General features: G+C 35.1%; 1 pseudogene; it reads right to left on the bottom strand.

The window, feature by feature from the left end:
• Positions 1 to 17,798, bottom strand: part of LOC144253730 (tripartite motif-containing protein 44-like) — a 146,656-nt pseudogene extending 128,858 nt beyond the window's left edge.
• Between the last annotated feature and the right edge of the window lie 2,710 nt (positions 17,799 to 20,508).

Here is a 20,508-nt window from a genome sequence, read left to right as displayed (position 1 = left end):
GCACTCCTAGTGGATGAATACAGAGTGAAAGATGAAGAAGCCCTGTCTTATCAGAATCAGACAATGAGGACGTGTGATCTAAACAATGTAGTTTTCCTTTCAAGCACAATTGTTTGTTCCGTGAAGTGCTGACCTCTTCCTTTGAACTTCCTCATGCATTTTAAATAGCACTAAATAGACCCAGTTGAAACTTCCTTTCATGAGAAACTCAAATCTTGCTTCTCCGCTAAATCAATTCCCTTCTCATGTGTTTCATATACAGATTTAAGGCACCATTATAATCCCACTTACCTTTAGTCTTTCTTTCTTTTTTCCTTCCTTGCTCACTCACTCAATTAGCCAAATTTGCTATATAAATGTCTTAAATACACCTCTACTCCCATAATAAGCATTTTATTATTATTCCATAAACTATCATGATAACATGCCTTTAAAAATAGTAGTTATAATTGCTGCATATTTACAAAAGAAGATGTGTAATGTATAGCTTAAGCTTATATTTTATTTACTATTCCAGCTTATTCTGGCTGGGTTAATAAACTATTAATGATCACAGTTAACAACAGTACATTACATATTTGGAACTTGCCATGAGAGTAGATTTTAAATGTTTTCTCCACAAATAAACATGTGAAGTAATACATGTTAGTTTGATTTAGTCATTTCACAATGTCTGTATATTCAGAGCTTCATATTGTATAGCATAAATACATGCAATTCTTAATTGCCAATTAATATTAAGTAAAACAAAACAACAAAAATAAATCAAGAAATATGTATTGAAAATGAGAAGGAATAGCAAAAATATGTCTCCCCAACAGATATCTCAATACTGATAATGATAATATCCTACCACTTTATTTTAATCAGCTTTTTTGCTGCTGGGGTTAAGTGATCTGGCAAAAACAATTATAGAGGAGGAAAAGTTTATTTGAGGCCTTGTGGTTTCAGAGATTTTAGTTCAGAGAAGGCTAGCTCCATTCCTCCGTGCTCCAGGTGAGGCAGAACATGATGACAGAAGACTATGGCAGGGGAAAGCAGCTCACATCGTGTGATCATGAAGTGGAGGGGTGGAGGAGACTCTAGTTCCAGATACAAAATATACATCCTATAGCCACGCCCCCAATTAACCAATTCCTCCAGCCACACCCCACCTGCCTCAAGTGACTACTTAGCTAATCCCACCAGGGATTAATTCACTGATTGGGTTAAGACTCTCTCAATCCAATCATTCCTCCTTGGAACCTTCTTGTATTCTCTCACATGTGAGTTTTGGGACACCTCACATCCAAACCATAACACATTTATATCATTCCTTTGTAAATTCATGAATGAATAGATTGACCTGCATACATGCATGGTTATGATCCTTTTCACCATTACCAGTATTACATTTAAACATCTTAATAATCCCTATGATGCTGATAATTGGTCATTGGTTTGTATAACTAGCCATGCTCTCCTAGCTCTGCTCTTCCTCTCTCTCTCTCTTTCTCTCTCTCCTGCTCTGCCTCAATATGGTATTGGAAAAAGACAAGAGCATATTTTATGCCTGTGAGTTTTTTTTTCTTTCATGCAAAGCTGGTTGATAATTGTGACATTTCAACCAAGGGCTAATTATCATCTCATTAGTACTAAATCTCTAAATAATTAAATAAACAAGTATTAAATTCCCTAGAAGGTCAGCAGCTCTATTTATATTCAAAACATTATAACTTTCACAGATCATTGTAGCTAGCTCTAAATGAATGCATTTCACATTCAACACAGACACACTGGAGTATTTTTCATGTTTGTATTTATCAACAAACCTATTTTGAACTAAATTTCAGTTATCTAGGATAAAATGCTCTAAAATGCAATGTATACCACAAAAACTGTAGTCAATAATACTATACTATATAATGGAAATTTGCTAAGAAATTATTATTTAGGTACTATTAAAACAAAAAGGGGTAGTATGAGAAGACATACACTAATTTGCTTAACTGCAATAATAATTACACACATATGTATATCAAATCAACAAACCATATTCCTTAAATAAATATATTAAAAATATAAAGATTAAAACCTACATTTCAGATTTTTAAAGCACATTAGCTTTCCTTCTTATATTCTGATGAAGCTACCATGAATGATTATTTAAGGATATGTAGAGAGCTCATATACTTGTTTAGAGAATTATATCAAATGATATCAGATTTATGCTTTCTACCTTTCAAAGAGGTATGTTGGGTTGTGATTAAAATTCTGAAATTTGAATCAGATTTTTCCATAAAAAAACTACCTGAAATTCCTTGCTTTGCTTACCATGACATGCACTGCAAAATGCACTAAAGAGCAAACTCTGATTATAAAATCCTTACAGGGAAGGTATTATCATTTACAAAATAAACATTCATGCATATGCAAAACAAAGTAAAGCAACATCTGAGCATTTTAACAGAGTTAGCCTACATACAAACATTTGAAATACAAAAAAGCCCTGATTGGTGACAGTATTTAAGATCAAATGCATTTACACTAAGTGCTAAAAGGCAATTTTAGTTCTTCAGTCTAGAAGTTGTTTCTTTCAAAAAGAACATCAAACTATACAGCCATCGTGGCATGAACATATAATTCTAGCTCTCCACAACACAGAGTTTGGTGGATCAGGGGTCCTCTGTGATTTAGTGCTACTGTGCTGTGTGGAGTGGGCAACTGTGTGGGCCTGAAACAAATATGGTATGCACAGAGACCAGGAGGACCAGGTTATCTAAAAGAGGGATGACCTACTGGAGCAAGAGAAAAAGAACATAAAACTGGTCCAAAATAGTAGATATTCTATTGTGTTGACCTATATTTTGATTGAATTTATATACTATAAAGTCTGGAGAAAATACAACAATAAGAATAATAAGACTTTACTGTAAGAATCAATGAAAGAGGAATTATTTTAGCTAAAAATGGCAAAAGAAAAGGATTAAAAAAATCGAACAGACATCAATGAAATTCATATTAGGAAAGTAGCAAAAATCAATGACCCAAAACCTGATTCTTTAGAAAAATCCAGAAAATTAATGAATTTCTAGCAAGGATAACAAAGATTATTGGAAAAAGATACAAATCATTGATATTAGAAATGAAAGAGTATCATCACTACAGATCCCATGAACATTAACAACATATCAGGGGAATAACGTGAATAATATAATGCCTTCAGGTTTAATAACTTAGATGAAATAGCCAATTTTCTTGAAAGAAATAAATGACCAAAACTCACAAATAAAGAAATAATATTAATAAGACTTTATTTTCCAAAAGGTGTAAATAAAATTAAACTAAAAAACAAACAAAAAACCCTTAACTGCAATAATAATTTCCAACATTTGAGAATCAATTAATGTAACCTACAATATCACCAGGCTTACAAAGAAAAATTATAATCATTTTAACCAGCACAGAAAAGCATTTGACAAAATTCAATACTCATTCTTTTTTTTTTTTTTGGGGGGGGGGGAGTACCAGGGATTGAACTCAGAGGCACTTGGCCACTGAGCCATATCCCCAGTCCTATTTTGTATTTGATTTAGAGACAGGGTCTCAATGAGTTGCTTAGCACCTCACTTTGGCTGAGGCTGGCTTTAAACTTAGCATCCTCCTGCCTCAGCCTCCCAAGCCACTGGGATTACAGGCATGTACTACCATGCCCAGCTCAATACTCATTCTTGATGAAAACTTTCATTAATGTAGGAATACTGGAAAACTTACTAAACTTTGTAAAGATCATTTACAAAAAAACTTTAGCTATCATCATACTTAAAATAAAAAGCTGGATCTTTCTACTTGAGATAGGAAACAAATCACAAATATCCCAATCATCATTCCTATTCAATATTATAATGAAAGAAACATAAGTACTATAATAAAGAAAGGAGGAAAGTATATAGATTGGGAAGAAAGGAATAAAAGGAATAAAACTATTTTTGTTTCAATGCTATATTACAATCCATTGTTTTTGTTGTTGTTGTTGTTATTGTTTTGTACCAGGGATTGAATTCAGGGGCACTTGATCACTGAGCCACATCTCCAGCCCTATTTTGTACTTTATTTAGAGACAGGGACTCACTGAGTTGCTTAGCACCTCACTTTGCTGAGGCTGGCTTTATAGTCAGAATCCTCCTGCTTCAGCCTTCTAAGTGGCTGATTACAGAAATTACAATTTATTTTTAATAGCACCCCAAAAATGAAACACTTAACTATAATTTTAACAAAATACATACATGATTTGTAGACAGAAACCTACAACACTCTAATAAAAGACACCAAAAAAATCAAATAAGTTTAAGACTATTTGTATAAATAGAAAGACACACTATTAGGATGGAAGTTCTTCCCAACTTGGTCTGTACATTCAGTTCAATATCAATCAAAATTCCAGAGATCCATTTTTAGATGTCAATGACCTAATGCTAATGTTCATATGAAAAAGACAAAAGACCAAAAGTAGCAATCATGATACTGAAGAACAAAATTTCAGGCCTTTGATTACCAGAATTCAACCTTACTGTAAAGTTACAGTAAACAAGAAAACACATCATTAGGAAAAGATTAGACACATATCAATGAGACACAGTAGGGAGCCTTAGAAGTAAGCCTGCATAAATATATTTAACTGATTGTTCATAAAGTGGCAAAATCCATCCAATAAAGAAAGGATAGCTTTTTTAACAAATGTTGCAACAATTGAATAACCATATGCAAAAAAAAGAAAAAAATAATGTAGATACAGACTTTATACCATGCCAAGAAAAAAAAAAAAAAAGAAAATGAATCATAGACCTAATTCATGAAACTATACTTCTACTAAAATAAAACTAAGAAGGAAATCCAAAATAAAACTTAGAAGAAAACATAACACCAAATATATAATGGAAGAAATAATTCATAAGTTTGGCTTACTAATATTAAATTTGTCTACTCTATAAAGACCCTGTTAAGAGAGTGAAAATACAAGTCCTAGAAAACTTTATTAAACACATATATTATTTTTCTTTCCTTGTAGTTATGTAAATTCTAGAACTTACATTTAAAAAATTAGTGAAAGCCTTGAAAATTAACCTTGCCAAAAAGATATGCAGATTTTAAATAAATACATGGAAAGATTCTCAACATCATTTGGCATTAAAAATCTGCAAATAAATAAAAAGATGAGAGGCCATTATGCAACATTAAAATAGCTAAAAACACACAAACAATAAAACCTTACAATGTCAAAGGCTGGTCAGATGCAAAGCAACAGGAATTCTCAGTCATTAACAGATGGTGATGCAAAATGCAGCCGCTTTGGAAGACACTTTGGCAGTTGCCCACAAAGATAAACTTAGTTTTACCACATATTTCAGCATTTACTGTCCTTGTGTTTATCTAAATATGTTGAAAACTTATGTCCACACAAAAGCTTGCTCACAAATGTTTTTAGGGGCTTAATTCATAATTGTTAAAAACTAGAAGGAATTAAAAGGTCCTAAATAGATCAGTAGGTATACTGGTGTATCTGTACAATAAAATATTACTCAATGATAAAAATAAATGAGATATCAAGCCAAGAAAAGACAAGAATGAACCTTAAATGCATTTTGGTGTATGAAAGAAGTCAGTCTGAAAAATCATACGGATATTCTGGAATAAGGCAAAATTATAAAGACAGTGGAAGAGGCTAATGATTGCCATATTTTTGACAGAAGGTAGGAAGATTAAATAGGAGAATCACAGAAATTGGGAAGAAGAGAGGGTAGTCTGCAACTACCTGTATAACAGGTGAGTATATAACTTAGGCATTTGCCTCAGCTCTTAGAATTTTATGACACAAAGAGTCAGCCTTAATATATGCAAATTTAAAATATAATTTAGGAGTTTGGGGACTCTTAGAATGAAATGCAGACTATGACAAGATAATATAACCATATTACAAATGTATGAAACTTTCTTACTAAAGGTAGGGGAGGGGGGTTCTAACCTAGAAAGTTCTATAATGAGTACAGGCTATAAGACTTTCAGGTAAAAACATTGCTCATAAGCTTTGTGCTCTATTTGATTAAGTTTTTTTTTTCCCATGCAGGTAAAAATTAACAATTTGATACTACTATATATGTATACTTGGATTATACAATGAAGTTATTGATGGAGGATTGTGGACCTCAGTTTGCTCTGTTTCCACTGGTGAAGTGAGAATTTCCAGGTTAACAAGAGAAAGGGGCCGAGCATAACTCATCGGTAGTTGGTCGAGTTGCAGTCATCAATATGAGCTCATGTTTTGCTTTATATGTATACAGATGGTTACATATAGAAACAGGTAGAGGTGTGTTTATCTACATTTTAAAGATTTTTTTATAGTTGTAGATGGATGGCATGCCTTCATTTGTTTAGGTTTTTATATGGTGCTAAGGATTGAACCCAGTGCCTCACACATGCTAGGCAAGTGCTCTGTCACTGAGCTATATTCCCAGCCCTGTTTATCTACATTTGATATACATTTATTTTCTTGCTTTGTCATCTGAGATGGCCTAGAATTAACAATATCCCAGTACCCCCTAGCACCCACATGTTGGTTTCTAATATCACTCTCTCCAGCAAAAAACCCAAAGAGTTTCTTGGAAAAACGGCTGATTCTGAGATCAAACAGGAAATATAAGATAGTTGCAGAAATTAAGGAAGTACTAAAAAGAGCATTGATTAGGTAATATCAAGGTGACATAGGAGTGAACTGACAGAACTTCACTCATAAAAGTCAAAAAATATGAGCAAGAAAATAAATAATATGGTATTGTTAAATAACTCAAAGTATAAAATAAATAGCCATAAGTTCATAACAATAGAAAATAGTTTGGATATATAAGTAAGGAAAACTCATGAATTGCAGGAGAGATGAAAAGGTGATTTTTTTCTCATAATATTATTATGAGAAAAGAAAAGAAGGTGAGTTTTTTCACTGAACGGTCATATAATTAATGTGTCTATTTTATAAGTATTTTACCATATACACTGATATTTTGTCATATTATATATGCTTCTAGCCATTTAATCATCAATCTTCTATCTATATAACTTCTCATCTCATAATATGTTATACTTTTTTATATATCAAAGGAAGTTGTAGAAAATATAATGAATGGCAGTTTAAATTTTTTAAAAGTCTTTTTTAAAAATATATTATCAGGATAAATTTTTTAATTATAATCTATTTTATTATAATCACAATTCAAATAATATTCAATGAAATAATAAGAGTAATAATATTTCATGAGTTTGGAAAATAAATTGCACTTTAATTCAATCACAGGCAAAATTTTTTTAAAAATCCACATTAGATTAATTCCCAAATTATAACTGAACACTGATGATAGTACTTCTTTTTTTTTTTTTAAAGACCATATAGATATTTGGAACTTGAGTTTTAACTTTTCACTTTCTTTATGAAGATTAGGTATCAAAACTGGATTCAGATTGACATGGATACAAAATGAGTCTCAGTAACTTTTTTCCAATTCAACTTACAATTTAAATGCCCAAGCTTCAACATCTTCATCTATAAACACTGTTGTCAATATTAGGATAGAAGATGATATATATGATACATATATATATCATATAATATGACATATATATATACAGTTTATGAACATATTAACATATAGAATAATATGTTAGTGCAGTGCTTGGTATTAATAAGTCCCTTAATAATAGGAAATATCACTCTTAATCAACTTTCCTCTTCTTTTTTTTTTTTAATAACTTTTGCTGGATCTCCCATTTTTATTAAATAGATTTGTATCCTACAAAAAAATGAATTAAAATTGAGGTCTATGATTTTTTAAAACCTAAATTTCTTTTTTTTTTTTTATTGGTCGTTCATAACATTACATAGTTCTTAATACATCATATTACACGGTTTGATTCACATGGATTATGAACTCCCCCTTTTACCCCGTATACAAATTGCTGTATCACATCAGTTTCCCTTCCATTGATTGACATATTGCCTTTCTAGTGTCTGATGTATTCTGATGTCTGTCCTATTCTCTACTATCCCCCCTCCCCTCCCCTCCCCTCCCCTTTTCTCTCTCTACCCCTTCTACTGTAAATCATTTCTTCCATTTGTATTCTCTTGTCTTACCCCTCCTTTCCTCTTGTATGACATTTTGTATATCCCTGAGGATCGCCTTCCATTTCCATGCAATTTCCCTTCTCACTCCCTTTCCCTCCCACCTCTCATCCCTGTTTAATGTAAATCTTCTTCTCAAGCTCTTCGTCCCTACCCTGTCCTTGTTTACTCCCCTTATATCAAAGGAGTCATTTGGTATTTGTTTTTTAAAGATTGACTAGCTTCACTTAGCATAATCTGCTCTAATGCCATCCATTTCCCTCCAAATTCTATGATTTTGTCATTTTTTAATGCAGAATAATACTCCATAGTATATAAATGCCACATTTTTTTTTATCCATTCATCTATTGAAGGGCATCTAGGCTGGTTCCACAGTCTTGCTATCGTGAATTGAGCTGCTATGAACATCGATGTAGCAGTGTCCCTGTAGCATGCTCTTGTTAGGGCTTTAGGGAATAGACCGAGAAGGGGAATAGCTGGGTCGAATGGTGGTTCCATTCCCAGCTTTCCGAGAAATCTCCATACTGCTTTCCAAATTGGCTGCACCAATTTGCAGTCCCACCAGCAATGAACAAGAGTGCCCTTTTCCCCGCATCCTCTCCAGCACTTATTGTTGTTTGACTTCCTAATGGCTGCCAGTCTTACTGGAGTGAGATGGTATCTTAGGGTAGTTTTGATTTGCATTTCTCTGACTGCTAGCGATGGTGAGCATTTTTTCATGTACTTGTTGATTGATTGTATGTCCTCCTCTGAGAAGTGTCTGTTCAGGTCCTTGGCCCATTTATTGATTGGGTTATTTGTTATCTTATTGTCTAATTTTTTGAGTTCTTTGTATATTCTGGTTATTAGGGCTCTATCTGAAGTGTGTGGAGTAAAGATTTGTTCCCAGGATGTAGGCTCCCTGTTTATCTCTCTTATTGTTTCTTTTGCTGAGAAAAAACTTTTTAGTTTGAGTAAGTCCCATTTGTTGATTCTATTTGTTAACTCCAGTGCTATGGGTGTCCTATTGAGCAATTTGGAGCCCGATCCCACAGCGTGTAGATCATAACCAACTTTTTCTTCTATCAGATGCCGTGTCTCTGATTTAATATCAAGCTCCTTGATCCATTTTGAGTTAACTTTTGTGCACGGCGAGAGATAGGGATTCAGATTCATTTTGGTGCAAATGGATTTCCAGTTTTCCCAGCACCATTTGTTGAAGATGCTATCCTTCCTCCATTGCATGCTTTTAGCCCTTTTATCAAAAATAAGATAGTTGTAGTTTTGTGGATTGGTTACTGTGTCCTCTATTCTGTACCATTGGTCCACCCGCCTGTTTTGGTACCAGTACCATGCTGTTTTTGTTACTATTGCTCTGTAGTATAGTTTGAAGTCTGGTATCGCTATACCGCCTGATTCACACTTCCTGCTTAGTATTGTTTTTGCTATTCTGGGTCTTTTATTATTCCATATGAATTTCATGATTCTTTTATCGATTTCTATAAGATATGCTTTTGGGATTTTGATTGGCATTGCATTGAACTTATATAGGACTTTTGGTAATATCGCCATTTTGATGATGTTAGTTCTGCCTATCCATGAGCAGGGTATATTTTTCTTTTTTTAATTTTTTTTGTTTTAATTACTTACACATGACAGTACAATGATTTTGACATATCATACATTTGAATCAAATGGAATATAATTTCTCATTTTTCTGAGTGTACAGGTTGCAGAATCACATTGGTCATGCAGTCATATATATACATACAGCAATACTAGTGTCTAATTTATTCATTTATTCTGCTGTCCTTCCTATCCCCCCCCATCACTTCTCTCTACCCAATCTAATGTGACACAGTTCTTCCCCCCCCCTCACATTATCATACATGTAATCTGTATAATGATGAGGGTCTCCTTCCATCTTCCGTGTAATTCCTCTTCTTCTTCCCTTTCCCTCCCATCTCTCTTCCCTATTTAGTAGTAATCTTCTTGAGCATGAGAAGGATAAAATTTTTAACTGAAACACTGAGTAGGAATTTACTTTTAGAAAAAAAAAGGGTCATGACAGGAAAGCTTGGACTTAATGGAAAAAACAGATCCTCAAACTGTGATGAGGAACTCAACAAAGTCCTTAATACCTGCAGCCCAAGAATCTTCCTTGGTTTAGATACCAAGAACACACAAAATTTCAGGAAGAAGGTGGAGGATGTTAATAAAATGATTACTATCTTATTTGTGTCAACATTTTAATAGCTATTATTTGGGAAAAAATATGTGCAATAAACCTTTAAGCACATTTCTCCAAGGAATCCTCCCAGAAAGCTTTCCAAGTTTGCATTATTATCGATACAGAGAGAGGAGAAGACTGATGGTTAAAATATTTAGCCACATCCTTAGATAATAGAATCAGTAAATGCAAAGCTTGAGTTGAGATTCAAACCCAAATCAATGATCTGTGTTAGATAAATTTCATAGCTTCTTTGTCTCATATTCAAAAATAAAAAGTTGGATCGAGTTACAAACCACAGTTTCAAAATCTATAAGTACATATAGATTTCTTTTGAAAATTAATCTTAAAACCCAGCTTCCTTTGTACACATAGCATATCAATCAGTCCCGGTTTATGTTCAATTTGGAATTTCCAACTATATTTTCCTGCTTCCTGTTTTACTTCTTAAAATTAATTTCAATCATTATTTCTTATAGTGTAGAGTTTATTATTTCCTTTATCTAAATGTCAGTTGTTTCCTAAGTGATACATAAACCTTAAATATTACAACAGTGTAATTAAAACTTCAATTATCTGTATTTGCAGCCTCATTGCTTCAGTAAGATAATGTTGTCTACAGTAAGACTCAAAAAGTCCATGTTCATATCACCAATTTAGTCAGAATTACTACCATGACCTTTAATATGTTTTTGACATATTCAGATATGTATGGGAAGGCTTGCATTTTTAATGATATTCTAAATTGATTTTTTCTTCTGAAGCCTCATTTGACAACTGTGCGCAAGACAGACAATATCGTGCAATCATGGAGTTTGTATTGTAGTGAAGGAGGCTGAAAACAGAAAGATAATAATATTTCAGGGTCTACAGAATTATCTTAAAGAAAACAAACAAACAAGCAGAAGCAGAACCCTGAGACAAGTAGGTAAAACATTGGATTGGATGGTTGAGTTTGGCCTTGCTAAGGTGATATTCAGATTATGATTTGATAGGCAAGACATACCATCAACAAAAACATGAATAATGTTAAATTTAGTAGTAGAAGCATGCATAGACTCCTTAGGACAGAAATTCCTGATTGTTTACTAGGAACTGATGGAAATTGTACAGAACAGGATCATTGTAGAGTTTGGGGTGAAATCTTTATGAGAGGATGCATCTGGAAATGTGGGCAGAACTCATAGAATTAAACCAAGACAAGCCAACATCACTGATTTTTTAGACTTGATGTACAATCTATCCTAAGTGCAGCCCGAAATCATCCCTAAGGTTTCTCAGTACCTCCACGCAGACAGGGTCTCGCGCACAAATACACACACACACACACACACACAAACACATAAAGTATTTTCTTAACTCACTATTATCATTTAAAAATCATTTATTTTTGGTATTAACATCATGGAATATTGAAAGAAGAAAGGAGGTGAATGAAAGTTACTTAAAAGAAAAATGGGTTAAAATATTTCCCTTACTTCAAAATTCTGCATATGGAACAAATGCTATAATACTCTGATAACAAAACAACATCTTGAGCTTGTAACTCCTGGTATGTGAAGGGAATTTACAGTTAGAAGTAAATATAAGTTTTACTTTTGCTATACTACATGACAGTAAGTCACTGGGTGATGAAAACCTTTATTTAGCTCTTAAGCCAAGGCTCAGTCCCCACCCATTTTTTCCACTAAAAATAGACTACTTTTGAGAAAATCCCCTACGTCTATGGTCCTAAATGGTATGGCTATATTCTACTCCCTTTTTTTCTGCCCCCAATAAGATAAAACAGGCCAGATAAAAGAATGGATTTTAGTGTAAAATACTTAGCTTAACAGTCACTCCTGGGTTTTGTCTATTATTTCATCAAATGCTGAAGACTTAAAATACATATTTCGCTAAGTTCATTTTAGAATTATTTGTGATCATTATTGTTCCATAACAGTTACTTCATTTTATTACCCTGTCACTTTCATAACAACTTCCCAAGAGGTTTTCTAGTTTGTATGTAAATATATGTATATATTTATACATGAATGAATATATCAGAAGTTACCCATAGATCATTGATGTAGATATAAACAGAATGTATATATATATATATATATATGTGTGTGTGTATATATATACATATATATATATATGTTTATATATATATATATACACATACACACACATAATAGAGCATATATGATAAAAATGTTTTTCTTTCCCTTTTTAAAAAAGAAACATATATTTGGTCTAGGTGAGCCCCATATTGAAACAGTTACATTATTCTGTACTTTTCTTCTGTATATAAGTGTTTTTTGAAATTATCTAACAAATAATTACTCTAGAAATTTCTAAAAGTAATTATAAAGTAAATTAAAATTATTTTTGGACAAACTTTAGGTATACATACACATATAAAGATTACTACTCAAATAGAATGGCTCTGAAGCTACACAATGCTGAAGATAAGCCTAACTAGATCTTTTTGTTCAATTTCTCACACTATCCTTTGTGATTAAAATAAATAAATAAAAACCCAAATGAAAAATCATAGGAAACTGAGAAACACAAATAGATTAGGACTCATGAAATTACATGGGCCTTAGATAGAATTAGTAACATTAAAGAAAGCATTTGATTTTTAACATACTGCAAATTAAGATTTAAATTCCCATTTTATAGCATCAGCCTTAATATGTTTTTATCATAAGAATTATATTAAAATTCAGGGCCCAGCATGGATGCACATGCCCATAATCCCAGCAGCTCAAGAGCCTGAGGCAGGGGGATCACAAGTTCAAAGCCAGTTTCAGCAATTGAGTAAGACCCAACCTCAAAATAAAAAATTAAAAATTAAACAAAGGCTGGGAATATGGCTCAATGGTTAAGCATTCCTGAGTTCCATTCTCAGTTTTAAAAAAAGGTACAGTAAAATTAAGATTAAGCATGTTTTTAGTAGTTAAGAGGTACAACTTTGAATATTAGTGTTACTGGTTTGAATTTTAATGCTATCACTTTCTACATATGGCTTTGGATAATTTACTGGTCTCTCCAGTTCAGCTTTATTAACTACAAAATTGAATTATGTTGGTAAATAAATGAATGCGAGTCATCATGTATCACATTATCAATATCAAGGGGACATTATTAATGATTATTAATTTTCACAAATCCCCAGCCCTATTTTGTGTTTTATTTGGAGATAGGGTTCTAACTGAGTTGACTAGTGCCTTGCTTTTGCTGAGGCTGGCTCTGAACTTGCAATGCTCCTGCCTCAGCCTCTCGAGCTACTGTCATTACATGTGTGGGCCACCATGCCTGGATAATTATTTCATTTTTATTGGAATATTTTATAAAGAGACCTACTATTTGGTTACCTAGTGTACATAAGGTAATAAGAAATTATCTACCTTTCCTTAGTTAAGGAAAGGTATATAAAATAAGAAATTATCTACCTTTGCTTAGAAAACATTAATTTCTTAATGTTTTCCTAATGTTTTCCCTTTAATTATATATATATACAGATATTATATATATATAATATACGAATATATTATATATATATTATATATATAATTTTGGATGACATAATAGCCAACATGCTTTTAAAACATATAATGTGAAACGGAAATATCTGTTATTTTATTCTTCCAATAAAAAGTATTTCCAAATAAATTATACTTGAAATGTAAGGAAAAATGAATTTTGTGTTGCTCATTAAATGTTAGTAAAAGGAAGCTCTGCTTATTGAGTCAAAGAGCCTATCTGATATAGGTCAAATATGAAAAAAAAATCTATTTTCTCTCATTTCAGCCGTAAGCAATTATAGAATTTAACTTTTTAAATGTTTCAGGGTTTAACTGGAAAGCATAATATTATTGACAAATCAATAAGATATTTAAGTAAATATTTTTAAAATTTAGGAAAGAACACAAAAGCTGCTAACATAAATGGAAATAGGCAACGTGTTACTAAATACAGTTCTTTAATATTTTAAGGTTTTCAATTTTCTTCAAATTAATTACCTTTTTTTTAGAATTTTAGTTAACATCATAACAGCATTTTCAAATATTGCTTGGTAAGTACATAAAGGATGTAAGAGGAACTCAGAAATCACCATTCCCTCCTAACAAAAAGTTAAAATCTAAGCACAATGAAAAATCAACAAGTCTTCTTAAATCTGTCAAAAAATTGAAGTATTGGGATAATTGCTTCCCCCAAAATCAGAGAGATTCACAACTTTACAGAACCAAAACCCATGTATAGAATTGTCTGTGGGAATCAGGGCCAGGGAAGGAAACTAAATTGTAGATGCCTCAATGTGGAAAACTCTTGAGAGTTAAAAACTCCAGGAATCCCAATCATAGAAGAACCCAAACCATTTTTGTGAATTTTACTTCCCGGGAGTCTACCAGGACCTCAAAGTGATTATCAGAGGAGGGAAAAAATCTCTCATGTTTCTAGCAGGAAAAGAGGAAATGGAACTATTTAAACGCATACAGAAGCATTCTATTTTTAACAAGGTAGGCCTTGGGTGAAGCTATCTTATCAGATCATGAACTACTTGGTTTTATGAGTCAAACTGACCTGATAGAAAGTAACCTATTTGAGGTCCTCTAGCTTTCTAAATGGGAGAAAGAAGAAAAATCTAAAAACTCTAGCTCTCTCCAATTACACCGTTCCACCTAAGGGGAGAAAGAAAACCTGAAAAGTACTAGTAAAGTTTATAGTCCAGTTTATAAAAAAATTGATGTGTGGGGGGCCCCGGAGGTTGGGGCAGGAGGATTGTAAATTCAAAGCCAGCCTCAGAAACTTAGCAAGGCCATCAGAAACTTAGAAAGAAACTAACTCTAAATAGATAGATTAGATAGATAGATAGATAGATAGATAGGAAGGACTGAGGATGTGACTCTGTGGTAAAGCACTCCTGGGTTCAATATCCCCCCCACACACAAAAAAAAGATTGAGATGTGATTATAGGACAGTACACTGTTTCTCCTGTCTCTACACCTTACTAACATTACTAAAGATCTATTTGCTACTGTTCTTTCTATCCAGTACATAATGTGTGTCTTGAACAAAAAACAAAGAGGCACATTAAAAGGCAAAACAAAAGAAAACAAACATACAAAAAAAAAAAACTCCTCAAAATAGTTTAAAGAGATTGAACAAGAACTGATGTCTCATATGGTGAGCATGATGGAGAAAGCAGACAACATCAAAGAACAAATGGACAAGGTTAAGTGTTGAAAGTTGTAAGAAAGAATAAAAAAAAAAATCAGAGACCAAAAGCACTGTCACAGAAATGGAAAATGCCTTTAATGGATTTGTTAATGGACTGAACACAGCTGAAAAAAAAAATGGATATCTCAATACAAACTTTGAAAATTGAAAAGCAAATTGAAAAATAAAAAATAAAAGAAACTGAAAACAACAACCAAACACAATATCCAAGAACCAGGGGATAACTAGAAGATTTATAACACACATATTTTATTGGAATACCAAAAAGAATAAAAAAATACAATTTGATGACTAAGATCATTCCTGAACTAATATCAGACACTAAACCACAGATCCAGTAATCTCCAAAAACATGAAGAAGGGTAAACGCCAAAAACAAACAAGCAAAATGAAAACACACTACACTTAAGTATATTGTTTCAAACTTCAAAAAAAATGAAAAAAAAATAAAGAAAATGCTTCAAGAAACACATTTAAAATAAATAACACTTCACCCATGGAGGAGAAAAATATAAAAATTACATCTGACTCTACAGAAATCATGAAAGCAAGAAGAGACTAGAATAAAATGTTTAAACATTTGAAGGAAAATACCCACCAACAAAGAACTCCATACCCTGCAGTATTCTCCATCAAAAGTGAAGAAACAAAGACTTTCTAAAACAAACAAAAATTGAGGGAATTTGTTCCCAATAGAAATATCTTGAAAAAAAATTGTGACAAGAAATTCTTCAGAGAGAAGATAAATTACATATCAGCATTGGGGATCTGTTGTATAGAATGAATAGCATAAGAAATAAAATATAAAGATGAAATAAAATCTCTATTCTTATTCTTAGTTTATCTAACAGATTACAGTTTTTGCAACATGATATAGCGATAATGCACTCAATTATGAATATGCCTATATTCATAAGCATATATAGAGTATTGTTCAGACTTCTCTAGACAAAAGAACCAATAGGGAATATATATATATATATTAAACTTGGCAAAACATTCTTTTCTCTTATATTCTTAAGATAGCAATAAGGACACAGTTCAAAGAGTTTATAGTTTCTCACAGAACCCCTTTGTTTTGCTAAGCACAGCAAAACTTAACACTTTTGTGTGCATGAGCACACACCCCTCCTGTTCCACCTTGGCCTGAACTCTTCTTCTAGGCCCCTCCCTGCTGGCTGGCAAGATCCAGGCCTGGGTTTCATAAATGTGCTTAGCCAGGTAGTGACCTAGGAACTTCTGCCTGTGCCTTTGGCATTGCCACATTCTCTGCACTCTTGCTCCAGAACCTTTTCTGAGTGGCACTTGTCATGTGCTATCATGGGGCAGATTCTTCAAGGACAAGCCTATTCAGGAGGCTGGGTGGGTGCTGTGCCTCAGTGGCCTAGGCCTTGGGCCACAGGCTTCTAGCTTCCCCTGTCCTGGAACTAGGTCCCCTCAGCGGAATTAACACCATGATGAGCTATGTGGGCTCCTCTTGCAGAACCTAGAGAATAGTGCCTCCCCACAGGCTCCACCTGCTTCCTGTGCTCTGTGTTTGTGTGTGTGTGTAAATGTGTGTGTGTGTGTGTGTGTGTGTGTGTGTGTGTGTGTTTTGCGGATATTGGAGCCAGGGCCTAGTACATGCAAAGCATGTGCTCCAATAGTGTTATTCCAACACCATTTGTTAAAATATCATCTTGCCCTATGTGATTGCAGAGGTGATCTTAGACGTAAATTAAGGAAACATACAGTAATCCCCTTCCTCTTGATTTCCCTGTCCTGCTGCAGCCAGGGGCGACCTCTGCAGAAGGGGCTCAGCTCAGGGGCAGGGTAAGGGGACTAGATGTACAGTTTGTTTCATTTTCATAATGACACATAGAGGGTCACTGGCGGGGAAGAGGTGGGAGATGCCCTGGAAGACTGAGGAGCTCTGCCCTTTGGATCCCTAACCTGTCCTTCTCTTGGACCCCAGGTCCCTCCAGAGTGTAGAAAGCCCCTGCCCACACTGCACTGCGCTGACCTGGGATCTCTGTAGGACCCCAGCTCAGCGGCCTGTCCTAGGAGGCAAAAGTTCTCTGGGGACCTCACCTGCCCAGCTTGGCAGTGCTGCCTGAGAAGCCCCAGGAGGCTGTCCTTGACCTACAGGTTACCCAGGTGCGGCAGTCAGAGACACCAGCTTCCAGAGGCAGCAGGAGCTTGAGGCGGGTCCCTCCAGCCCGGGAGCCCATGCAAGCCCTCAGAAAGGCGGGAGAGACACAGCAATGGCTGCTGGAGGGCTCTGTACTGAGAGCTGGAGCAGGCCTTGAGGGGCCCCGCCTGGCAGGAGAGCGTTATCTGCCAATCTCCTCTGCTTTGCATATTCATTAGACTGACTCCGCCTCCTGTTCCTGAAAACCCAGAGAGAAAAATACATTATTCACGAGGAAGCATCGCCCCGCCCAGGAAGGCGGGGCTGATTATTCATGAGACTGAGAGGTCAGTTTGGAAAAGGCCAAAGAACCATGGCAACAGGGTGAGAGGGAGGCTTCCACAGCTGAGGTGAGCGCTGTCCTGGGCCCTGTCTCCAGAGAAAGGGCTCTTGGGCCCTGTTCATCCAGAGCTCTTCATGTTGAAATTTTCTTCTTCTTGAAATTTGAAGTTCAATTTTAAAGTTCTCCCTAAGGGTCCTAAATTTCCTGAGGAGAAACAGAAACACAAGGCTGAGGGGGCGCCAGAGGGGAGGCCATGGGTGAACCTTCGACTTTTTACCAGGAAAAAATTCCAAACTACAGAAAGGAGACTGAAAAGGAAATAGAAATGCAGTGGGACCCCCACATCCCGCCATCTAGCAGCTTAAGGTTCTGTTTGGAGGAGCTGCAGGGATGGGCCTGGGTAAGGGCCCCACAGCCATCATTACCCTCCAGGCAGCCCTGGGCTGTGCCCTGGGAGGAGGCACCTGTGGAGCTTTGGGGGTCTTCCTGGACCTGCCAGGTTCTCTCCTCCATTGGCCGGTCCCCCTGTAACCACTGCCTGGTGCAGACCAAGAGATGAGCCAGGTGACCACCCAGTCTCCTGGGAAGGCCTGTGCTCCTCTCTCACCTTATGGAGGGTTTGCCCCTGAATCTCTGTAGACTTCAGTCCTCCCAATAGACCAGGGCAGCCAGTGTCCTGGACCTCAAGACTGCCCAATCACCAAAATGTGCCAGGTGTGCCCAGCGCTCCACTGGCTGTGCTCACGTGGAGAAAAGGAAGGAAAAATGGTTGTTGCCCCTGAAGGGGTTTAAATCTCATTAGGGTGAGACTCCACTCTCTCCCCCATGAACTCTGAGTCCCTTGAGATGGGAAACATGACTTCCAGCTTCTAATCCTGGAGGATGGCTGGCACAGGGCAGTTGCCTAGTGAAGGCTGAATGAGTAATTCAAGTAGCATGAAACAGATTTTTCAAGACCAAAAGAGCATGAACAAATATCCTGTCAACAGAGTGGCCACCATTTACTCTGAGTGAGCCTGAGTAGAGAAATATTAGGCCAAATGGAATTTGTTAAGCTGGTGAATAATAATGTATTGAAACAAGCTCTGTGACAAGTCTAAGTCATTGAGTGAACTCTGGCAAGCCAAGTTCCCTTGCTGAGCTTCACTTTCCTTTTCTCTATAGCTTTATATTTACATTTTAATCCATGATCACTTTGAATTAATATTTGTACATGGTGTGAGTTTTAGGGTGAGGTTCTTTTCTTCCCCCCCTTTCTTTCCTTTCTCTCTAGCTGGGACATTCTCTTGTTCAACCACTATTTCTTGAGAAGACTGTCCTTCCTTTGCTAAGTTCAGTTTCCTCTTCTTTCAAATGAAGGAGTCTGATTTATACTAGAGGAAATCACTGTTCCCTTCTAGCTTTACAAATCTTTTCAACCCACTTTTCCTGATGTGCACTTCCTGTGAACAAAGCTATTCTTTATATCATATATATGTAAAAAAGGTCATCTAGTTGAAATTCAGAATTCATGTTGGATATTGTTCAGTTGATAGGAATTTTCCTGTAAAAACTATGCTTTTAGAAGTTTGATGAAAATGTACAGAAATTCTTAGTATTAAAAAAAGAAAAATCATTAGTCTATCATGTATGACTTTTTTGGACAAACTTAATGGATTGTGGGTTTTGCTTTACTTGGTTTACTTCTCAATTAAAAAGCAACAACTGGTTAATCTTTGTATTGGATTCACAAACTGAAGGGGTAAAATAGTAATTGTGTCATGATTATAAAATAGAGTGAGGTGGAGATCAAGCGGTAAGGCTGGAGTCAATTTTTTCCCTCAAAGGATCACAGAAATCTTTATTCTCAAAAAGATCACCAATCCTCCTCACAGAGAAAACATATCAAACAAGAGTGAATGATATGGATACCCCATGGAGATTCACATGTTTGTGTATCCAGTATGTAAACAAATATATAAGCAAAAGACATTTTAGAGTTCTGTTCCTAAAGTCCATAGTTGTAAAATATCTTTTTAGTTTTTAGATAATGAATCAGAACAAGGGGATACAATACATGTCAGAGCTATTCTCTGAGAATGGGTGAGCTCAAGAGTCATACTTCCTGGGGCTGCCAGCTTGTGAGCTTTCAAAATTAAGCAGAGCTTTACTTTAGTAGGAAATGTCCACAAAACACATGCTCAAAGGGAGAAACAATGGTAGCAACCAAATACTAGAGGTTGAAAGGCACCTGGTTATACTAAGAAAATGATTTAGGTCTTTTTCTTGAAACAAGTTTGGCCTAAAACTCGAGAAATAGACCCAACCATGTTTAGATACAAGCAAGTAGCAAGCCCTACACCTAAGGAGGTACTGATCACTGCATCATATTAGATGAAGTGAAAGAAAAAGAGCATTTTATTTTGGAGAATCAGTCTACAAAAACTCCTACATTGTAAACCAAACCCTTTGTGTTTTAATTCTCACT

Source organism: Urocitellus parryii, chromosome 3, assembly GCF_045843805.1.
Source record: "Urocitellus parryii isolate mUroPar1 chromosome 3, mUroPar1.hap1, whole genome shotgun sequence".
Classification (NCBI taxonomy): domain Eukaryota; kingdom Metazoa; phylum Chordata; class Mammalia; order Rodentia; family Sciuridae; genus Urocitellus; species Urocitellus parryii.
This window is presented reverse-complemented; position numbering and strand designations above follow the sequence as displayed.